The 10,191-nt window shown below is 44.9% G+C and overlaps 1 protein-coding gene across 1 annotated transcript in view; it reads right to left on the bottom strand.

Moving 5' to 3' along the window:
- The window catches only part of sv2a (synaptic vesicle glycoprotein 2A), a 31,392-nt gene extending 26,973 nt beyond the window's left edge, over positions 1–4,419 (bottom strand). Inside the window, exon 1 of the mRNA XM_037676720.1 lies at positions 4,328–4,419. The gene's annotated coding sequence lies outside the window, so the exon portion shown is untranslated. The remainder of the gene's footprint in view (positions 1–4,327) is intronic.
- Between the last annotated feature and the right edge of the window lie 5,772 nt (positions 4,420–10,191).

Raw genomic sequence — 10,191 nt, 5'->3', positions numbered from 1 at the left:
CCCCACACACACACACACACCTCCTGTGGCAGGTATCCAATGCACAGAGTTACTAATAGTGAGTTTTGTGCTTGGAGCTGACATGAAGGCCCGTCGGTTCTCTCGGGCAGAGCAGAACGTTGCGTGTGCATGAGTCACAGACTCTTCCAGAAGAACGGTGCAGCACAAACGGACCCGCTCGGTGCTGAAACACTCGAATGTTTGAACAGCTGCTGGTTTGAACACACCCAGGTGCAGCAGCCAAGACCGTTCTGAGTTGTTCTGCTGATAAAAGACCCGGTTGGTCCCGGAGCCCGGCCAGAGGCGAGCTGGAACTTGTGACGGGACTAATCTCTGAGGACTAACAGGTCCAATGAGCAGGGCGCAGGCAGACAACAGGGACCGCAAACAGAACCAGCGCCTGCTGTTGTCACAGAGGCGGCTGACGTTTCATGAATTGTTTTTAAGGCACGTCTTGGTGCGCTGAGGTTTGTTGACTAAACCATGAAGCTAAAGAGATAGATCAGGTTCAAACTATAAACTTAAAACATTAGTTTTCCTGCTGGACCATAACGGTGTTTCACTGAAAATGGGATGTTCAGGAGAAAACCGAGGCCTGACCTGAGACTGGGGGTGCACCTTGAATCAGAAGAAACCGGAGGTTTCACGTGACTTTGAGAGACAAATGCAGCTGGATTAAGAGCTGGTCAAGATTGAAGAACTTTTTAAGGTTTGAAACCGTTTCAGAAGACCAGTGGTTGAGGCAGAGCACAAGGTTCTTTATTGTCATTCACATCACATGTCGTACACGAGGTGGAACGAAATTGTGTACTCAAGGTCCAAGTTACACCCAAAAGTAGCAAAAATATAAAGTATAAAAAGAAACGGTATAAAACACTGATACGTTAAACACTAATAATGTAAAATAACACGTTATAATAATTTATTAAACGTGTGTGAAAGAGAGGGAGGAGGTGGGACAGTGGTTTGGACATGTCCAGAGGAGGGACAGTGGGTATATTGGTAGAAGGATGTTGGAAATGCAGCTGCCAGGAAAAAGACAAAGAGGAGACATATGGATGAGAGGACATGGAGGTAGATGGAGTGAGGACAGAGGATGCAGAGGACAGAGTGAGATGGAGGAGGAGGACTCGCTGTGGAGACCCCTGAAGAGGGAAAAGCTGAAAGAAGAAGAAGAAGAAGAAGAAGAAGAAGAAGAAGAAGAGAGTGGTTGAGGCAGCCGCATGTTATTATCCACCTGATAAGGGTCTTGCTCTTCCTTCAACTTTACTGCGGCCCAGACCTCAACGTGTCCCCCACAAATGTTTTATCAGAACGACCGGCTCGGCACCGTGATGTGTGCTCTTACTTTTATTGGCATTTTGAGTTACCATGGCAACGTAATTTGCTAACAAAGACGCCATTTCTCTCATCGAAAAAGCCTGATAGAACTTTTAACATTTTCTAATTGTCACGGCGAGGTCACGTGACCTAGAGGGGAGAAGTGTCGGAACAAAACTAACTTTTGGAGCCATTTTGATTCAAGATGGCCACCAAAGCTAATTTCAAATGTCTATAACTCTAATCAGCTAATCAGTTGAAATTTGGTGTATTGGTAGCTGAGAGCGATCCATAATAGACTGATTGCAAATCAAATACGGCCACCTGAGCTAAAAAGGAAGAATTCTGTAAATCAACTATTTTTAGAGCTAATCAGCTGAAATTTGGTGTTTTGGAAGCTGAAAGCAATGCCCAATTAAAAAAAAATAAAAAATCAAAGATGGCCACCAAAGCTATATTTAAATGTCTTTAACTCAGCTATTTTTACACAAACAGAGTGGAAATTTGGTGTGATTATATCCGAGAACGTTCCCCATCACATACTGAGCCCAAATAAATAAAAAAAAATCAAAGATGGCCACCATAGCTTAAAAGAAAAAATGACGGCCTCATTGATTTGTTGCACGTTGAGCATTAATGTGGTATGATGGTAGCGGAGGGCGAACCCCAACGCACATACTGTCAAATCAAAACTTTAAAAACACCGCCACGTGGCAGTCCCCGTCAAAGTCTCTCCAGGAACTTTCTAGTAGAGCATGTCGGTCACACAGACCACGATTCACCCAGAGCGCATGTGGAAGACGACGAGGACGACTTCACTGAAAATAAGAAGTTTCACCGACGGTCGTCTGATTAAAACCTAGAAAATGTTTTTCCTTTAAGATACAAGTTTCTTTTTGTGTGCTGTTATTACTGTGACTGAAAAACAACTGTTCTACTTAATAAAACTTTAAATTCATTTTCTTTACCTGTTCTGATCTGCAGGTCAGTGGGCGAGCCGTGCGCTCCTGTGACGACCACACATTAAATGTCTGTACTGCACCTGAACATTATTCAGTTTCTACATTTGTATTTGGAATTTGCACATAGTGACACCGTTACCTTGTTAAGTTTAATGAATGTTTGAAATACATCAGTTCTGCTTGTAAGAACGCACATTTAGTTCTTTTGTGTTTTCTAGATAGATAGATCTATCGACAGATAGACAGATAGATAGACTACTTGTCTTTTTTTATTTTTATCGTGCTGGAGGCTTGAAAACAGCTGAACACAGGAAGTGTTAATTGGATCGAACCAAATGATAAAGCTAAGGAGGAAATGGAGAAACTTTAGATTCTGAAATGTGTTTTGATTTTAGTGACCCCCTCCACCTGAAAAGGAAGAAGCCGGTAAAGATACCAGACGGATGGATTATTAACATACTAACTCTTTATTGCTCCTAATGATCAATCTTTTTATGTCTTCTGTTTTATCGTATTTCGTGAAGCACTTTGGTCCCGTGCCTGGTTAAAGCGTTTTATAAATAAAGAGAATGTCCGTTTGTTTCAAGGATTCCTGGAACTCCTCTTCTTCAGCTCAGTCCATCACAACTTTGGACAGTCCCCGGTCCATCGCTGAGACGTTCACCCACACTTGTGACACTTATGACCTGCAGTGTGTTGGACAGTGGGCGATACATGCACATGGACGGGGCGAACATGTAAACACGCAGACAGGCTCCAAGCAGGAGGCGAACCTGCGACCGTCCAGAGCAACAGTTCTGACCAGCTGCAACACCTGCAGCAAACTTCTGCAACACTAAAACCCTCGGGTCATGCACGTGGATTCATCAAAGACCATTTCATAGAGCTTTGGAGAAAACAACCCAACCACATGCAGGGGTGTCAAACTCACAAACGGGGGCCAAAATTCAAACCTTGTTCAAACTAAGGGCCGGTTTCAGAATTAACTCAAGTTAGATGCTCGACATCTTTTCTTGGTTGCAGGTTCCTCAACAAGAGTTTGATTGGTCTCATGATGTTCTCTGTTGCACTTTGGACGTCATAATCAAAGATTACTGATAAGAAATTGTGAAAAAAGTATTGAAACATCATCTTGGGGAGCAGATCAGATGTCAACGAGGGCCACATTTGGCCCCCCGGGCCTTGCGTTTGACACATATAATCTAAAGATTGAGGAGAAAACCTGCAAACAGAAACCAACAATATTCTAAAAGTGAAAGGTCCAATCTAAACGTGTTTAGCTCTGAGGTCACACACTTCATGTTCCCAGCAGAGCTCTGTCCTGTCGGTGACGCTGCAGCACGAGCTGCAGTGATGGCTGCCACGGGGAGAAGGCATCAGACATGCAAACTTGTAAAACGCATCACAGGCTGAGGAGAGCTGCTGAATGAATCATCCTGCAGCTCTACGCCGCATTTTGTCGTGCAAACAGAGAACAGAACCCTTCCGGCATCATCTCTGCTTCCTCTCATCCCCCCCGCCGGGTTTCCACAAGGTCACTTTGACGCACGACGCAGGATCTCCTGCTACAGGAGCAGGTTTAATAAAACTGACCCAGAACAGCTGACGGGTGACCTGAAGGTGCAGCTGAGACACAAACTGAGGAGAACAACCACCAAATGTGGAGCTGCTGTTTGTTCCGACAGAACACGGTGTAACATCCATCCTTCCTCCTGCGGGTCCGCGCGCGGATGGATGAGGTTTGTTCTCAGCGCAAAGGAACAAAAAGGGACCACCGGGCGCATTTCGCATCGAGGCGCAAAAAAAAAAAAAAAACACGTCCTGCACAGTTTCTAACATTTCTAACCAAATATTTATCCCTGAACCCGTGCTGGACCGGGTTTAGGGCTCGAGCTGCTCAGGTCCAGTCAAAGCCTTTAATCATCAAGAAGTGTCAGAAATCTTCCCGCACGGGTTGGAGCGGTTCGGAAACGGTGCATTCTGCGCGTGACAGTAGGATGGGGTGTAAAAAAATAAAGACATGGAGTGAAAATAAATGTTCTTACCTTTGCTGGTGAGAAGGTCAGTTCATGTCAGGGTGATGCTTCAGCTGCAGGGAGTCACCCGGGTTCCTGCGCGCGCCTCTCACTGACACTGACGTAGTAGCAAGGAGATGCACTCTCCTCCCTCTTCCTCCCCCCTCACTTACTACACAGCATCCTTCATGCACGGAGACCCCACCCCCCACCCCTCTTCCAGTCCTCCCAGAAACAGGCAGAAGGGCTTTGACTGGTTTTCATGGATGGAGATGAATATTTTCCATCCAACCTGTGATGACATTGACTCTGATTCACGGGGGTGGGGGTGGGGGGGGGTGTCTGTTTGAGCATCTTTTCTCTGTGCAGAACGAGCCTCTCCTCGCACGTGTTTGGGCTCGTGCCTGTAATTGGCTCCATTAGAGTTCAAGGATGCCCCTGGTGGGAACAAGAATGAAGCCATTCATTCTGCAAATAATCTGATAAATAATCTGGTAAATAAGAGCAGATCTCTGCTCGGACTTCATCCCACAGAACAAGAACAAAGTCTTCATCACAATATTTGAAAGATGTAAATATCAGTTTTATTCAACTGTGACACAAGTGAAATTTAAAAATTTTTAAAAAAGAACCGTTCTGAGTTTAGTTTTAAACATGTTTTTATCCCAAGAAGCTGCAGGTGGATCATCCCTGATGAGGTTCATGTCTGACCAGTATGACCCCTCCATATATGAAATGTTCTTATAGTTCATGTTAATCAGAAGGGATTCTTTTTCCTCAACCCTAAATCTAAAAAAAGTTAGGACATTGTGTAAAATGTAAATAAAAACTGAATGCAACGTGTTGCAAACGTCCCAAATTCACATTTTACTCTTAATGTAACAAAGTAAATGTGAGTTTGAGCAGCACAAACTGTTGGAGGACCGTGTTCTCCTCTGTGAGGCATCCCTTCAACAACCGTCGTCCCCCTCTGGTCTGAAGAAGGATCCTGGGTCTTATTTTATTTATGGATGTTGTTCCAGGACCTGAGGAGAACATGGACTTCACCTCAGTCCATTTGAACGAGCTCTGGTCCAGAGGGGACGACAGCGGTTCTGGATGGTGTTCGCCTCTGGTTTCTTCTTTGTCTGATAGAGCTTTAAGCAGCATCAGTGGATGAACTCTCCGTTTACACCCAGTCCTCCTTATTGTGACTTGTTGATAATGAAGCTCTGCTCCTCAGATAAAAAGTGTTAACTTGTTATTTTTATACAAATGTTTCTGTTCGGTGACCTGAGATGACTTCTGTTGTGACTTGGTGCTTTATAAATAAACCGAATTAAAATTATCCTCCATGCAGCTAATTTGACAGCCTTTATCGGCTCTGCCACAACACATCCGAGATACGATGCTGCCAAAAATACAAATTAAAAACTCTTACTTTTGTTAGTTTGACCCAGTGGTCCTGGTCCTCGAACATCTACAATGGTTTGGTTGTTTCCTGTCCTCAGGTTCTGTGTCTGGAAAGAATCCTCCAGAGGACTCCTCCAGATGTGGAGCTCCGAGCTCAAACATCTGGAGGACATGTTCGGATCAGGACCACAACAGGCCTCATCTGTTCAGCTCACAACAGCATCCCTGACTCTTCTCAGAGTTGTCTCCCTGTGTTCTCCAGCTCGTCTTTATGCCTCGTATTTTCATTTCCGAGCAGGTTTTTTAATATTTTACACTTTTCTTTTGAACTCAGCTTTTATTGTGAAGGACAGAAACCAGGAACGATCCGAACTTTGATTTTTATTTTAAACTGCAGGAAAAAAAACTGACTTTTAACTTAAAGAGCAGGTAAACGTCTCCCTCTAGTGGTCAAATGAGGGAGAAACAATGAAGGCAATGAATTGGTTGTAGTAATACTTTGCCTGCTAAGGGATCTGGATTTATAATATTTATATTTAAACAAAAAAAAAACTATTCCAGGATAACTGTGCACCATTTTTAGATCCCAGGATAAAGTGGCTGGCTGGATAAGCTCCATATCAGCTGATTGATCCAGCAACTACACCTGATAAACCACGTGATGTAAACAACAAAGTAGTTTCTCTGCCCAGATCCAGCTGTGATAAACATCTGTGAATCAGCTGATCACTGCCTCTTCCTGTGTTCATGACTCCGTGAACTTCGATCGCTCTGATAAGTTGTCCCTGATTGAAGGTCACGCCCCCTCACCTGCGCTTTAAAACGGAAGCTCCTCCCTTCCCATCTCCGGCTCAGCCCCCGGTAGACACAAAAGGAACGGAGCTCCTGCCTTTAAAAGGAAAGATTTGCAGACAAAACAGTGATTTTACTGTAAAATCATTTAAAGATTTTATTTTATTTTCATCCACAACTTGGAACAGACAAGAATGTGCATTGTTTAATCAATTAATTAATTTAATTTAGCACGAGACTAAAGGTCTGTTAATGATAATAAACCTGAAACACGTGTTTGTGCTCCTGCGGGAGGTGGGGGAGGGGGAGGCAGCTTTTTGTTTACCTCAGATGCCTGCAGATGATGAAGCTGATGAGGAGGAAGGCGGTTCGGTGCAGATCTGACTCCTCTGTGGATTTCCTCCCGGGTGGAGGTGGAGGTGGGTGCTGCGTGACCCCGTCTTAACGCGCCTCGGTGTTCTGGTTCTGACATGCCGCCCGTGACGGTTCTGGGTTCTGGGTCCTGCTCTGTGCCATGAGACGGACCGGCATGATGGACCTGCTGTGGAGGATCCTCGCGGCTCTCAGCTTCGACTGCTTCAAAGATTCATCTTCATCAAGGTGAGAGCTCATCATCATCCTCCTCCATCTGGTTGTTTACTGTGGGTTTCGGTCCGAACCGAACCTTCCAGCACATCATGTAGACGCGTGATAATCTCTAATTGTGTAATAATCCTGGCTGCAGCTCCACTTTAATTTCATTCAGATTCAAATAATCTGACAGGCTGCGGAATCATAAACCCAGGTCCAGGTCCAGGTTCTGGTTCTGATACTTAACGGATTACCTCCAGTTGTTATGACAACAGGTTTCTGAGTCACTGCAGACTCGTTTTTTATTTATTTACACCCTGAAGCTTCATGTTGGTAAATTCTCCTGTGAGATGAGTTTGAGTCCGAACCTTCTTGGTTCTGATCACCTCCACCTGGTTCTGGTCACCTCCACCTGGTTCTGATCACCTCCACCTGGTTCTGGTCACCTCCACCCGGCACACCTGAGCAGGTGGAGGAGGAGCTGCAGGTGTTGAGTCTCTGGATCTGCTGCAGTTTCCAAACAGCTCCAACAATTAAACTTCTACAAATCAGATTTAAGGAAGTCCTGCGAACGAACTGGTTCCGGTTCGGTCCAGTTCAGGCTGACTTTATTATGTGACGTCCAATAATTTATTTATTTATTTATTGTTGCAACTTGAGCCGTTTTGCTGCCATAATTATGATTTTAAATGTTTTCTCTGTTAAAACGTTTGAAGAGTTTTTTTTAAATTGTGGATAAAATATGGATTTATGTAGAATGAGACTCGACTGCATTGAATGTTTTTTTGTTTGTACGTTTTTCAGACTCTAAACTTTTGGGGTGTTTTAATAAAACTGTTTTACTGTTTAATGCTCTCCAAACACTTTTACTCAACATGTTGTTCAGTCTTTTCTAAAATCTAGGAGTTAATTTCTGCCACTCGATGATTTTTATCAGCAACACTTCATTTAATAGTTTCAGACCAAACATCAGCCGAGGTGGATGAGCTCATGGTTCGACCTTCGGCTCGTTTCAGCTGAACTCTTTTCATTTTAAACACCAGACGGTTGTTCAGCTCTCTGTCCGTCCTGCAGGTCTCCGGCTAAGATGAGCTCCAGTCCAGCCGGCAGCCTGGACAGCAGCTCGCTGACGGGGTCCCTGTCCCTGGGGCCCGACCTGCCCCACTGCCAGTGCTGCATCTCCTACGAGGCGCGCCTCAAGCGCCTCTCCTGTGGACACGTGTTCTGCAGCCCCTGCTGCGACCAGATCGTCAACATGGCCTTCGAGGACATCGAGGGGCTGTCGGAGTACCCCTGCCCCATGTGCAAGTCCGTCCAGCAGCTGGGGGGCCTGGGCCCCTCCGCCTCGGGGTTCCTCTACGCGCCCTCTGGCGTCCTGCAGGAACCCGGGAGCCGGTGGGGGTGAACGTCTTTGTCCTGGTGTTGGATTGTTCTGATGCTCTGCCTCTGGACTCCAGTTGATGATTGATCAGTTTTTTTTATTTTTTTTTTATATTTATTTTTTGTTGACAGCTGAAATGTGAGGAAACGTGACGCCATCATCTGAAAGTTTTAGGTGTCGTTTGCATTTCCAGAGACTGTTGGAACCGTCGTCCTAATAAACGCAGCAGAGATGCTTTAGTTTTGTTTTCTCTTTGTTGGGCTTTTATTTTATTTTAAACTTTTCCTCCGAACATAAAACCAGAGCGTCACACGAGCCAGCAGGAGAGGACATTTTATATTTTCTGTGACCGTATCGTTTGAAATCATCATTTTGCACATGAACTGTTTTAAACCCTGTAAAACGCCATGCTACTTTAAGTGTTCCCCCTCGTTTTGTACGTATTTATTTAGTTAAAAAAATAAACTGTCAGTCTGTGTATGCCCATGTTTTATTCAGGCTGATGCATTTTATGACCAACAGAACTGAGAACTCTTTAAGCTCGTACAAAAACAAATATTTACATCAATTTAAACGAGGTTCGTACCAAAAACATGAGACGGCGGAGGAATGGGTGAGGGACAGAGACGACGTTTGGTTTCTCTGTGGAAGACGAGCCGATGGGTTGGCATCACACCTGGACTAAATTTACAATTTAACAATTCATGGTGCGAACGTGTGAAGAACAGGAGGGGTCGACGTACAAAGATGAAGCTCCGCCCCCCGTAGTGACGGATCAACCCTTTGAAATTAAAGGCGTGACGTCACACACTTCCCTTTGTGACCAAGATGTTGACCTCAACTGTCAGTTTGTGTTTAAAGAGAAAAACCGCTTCCAGCATAATTTTCTTCAGTTTAACCACCAAGTTCTCGGATACGACTCTTTTCACATGAATGGCATCCATAATCATAAATAATACTCAGAAGACGTCAGTTCGACTCGGATTACATAACCAAAGAGCTGAAATGACTCAGATAAACATAATACTGGACTGAATGTGGGTCCTCGCGCAGCCGAGGGAGAGAGGAGCCAAAAATAGCTCCGATGTCCTAAATTCCACATTGAAGTCGTCGGACTCAGCAGGTTGTGAAAATCAAGCAAGTCAGATGTTTGTGCAGCTGGAACGTAAAGCCCTGCGGCTCGATGGCCGCTCGGTTTAAAGGTTAAATGCATTCGTTTAAAAAAAAAAGCTCGTTTTGTTTCAAAGAATCTCTGAAACCAACGTCCTGATAGTTTTGTAGACCTGATGTGGACACGGTGCTAAAAGCAGAAACTACGAGCGGTTGTGTCCTCACAAGGAGATTTAAACGTCCCGCAGGACGATCGGCGTTTGTCTGCCGCCGCCTTCAGCTTTGGTGTTTTGGTTTTTACAGAACAAACACGGAGGAGCAGAGCAGGTCCAGTCTGTCCCATTGCTGGACGCCTTTGAGGGACGTGTCCATGTCGTCCTGAAAGGGGGAGGGGGCGTATTTTCTGGGACGTTAAGTTGCGAGCGAGCACAGAGGCTGCAACACGTGCATATTAACCTGAGCAAACATTGTCACACATGCGCTGTGGTCTGCTCATTTGCTCCATGGAGTTAAAGTATGGCAGGCTGTTTTACCATATAATCAAATCGCACTTACCTCCATGTACCATATTTTCTGGCGTACAAGTTGCAGTTTTTTTGCATAGATTTGTCAGTGCTGCGATTTATACGCCGAAGCGACTTATACACCC

Source organism: Nematolebias whitei, chromosome 5 (genome assembly GCF_014905685.2).
Source record: "Nematolebias whitei isolate Nwh7 chromosome 5, NemWhi1, whole genome shotgun sequence".
NCBI classification, from domain to species: domain Eukaryota; kingdom Metazoa; phylum Chordata; class Actinopteri; order Cyprinodontiformes; family Rivulidae; genus Nematolebias; species Nematolebias whitei.
This window is presented reverse-complemented; position numbering and strand designations above follow the sequence as displayed.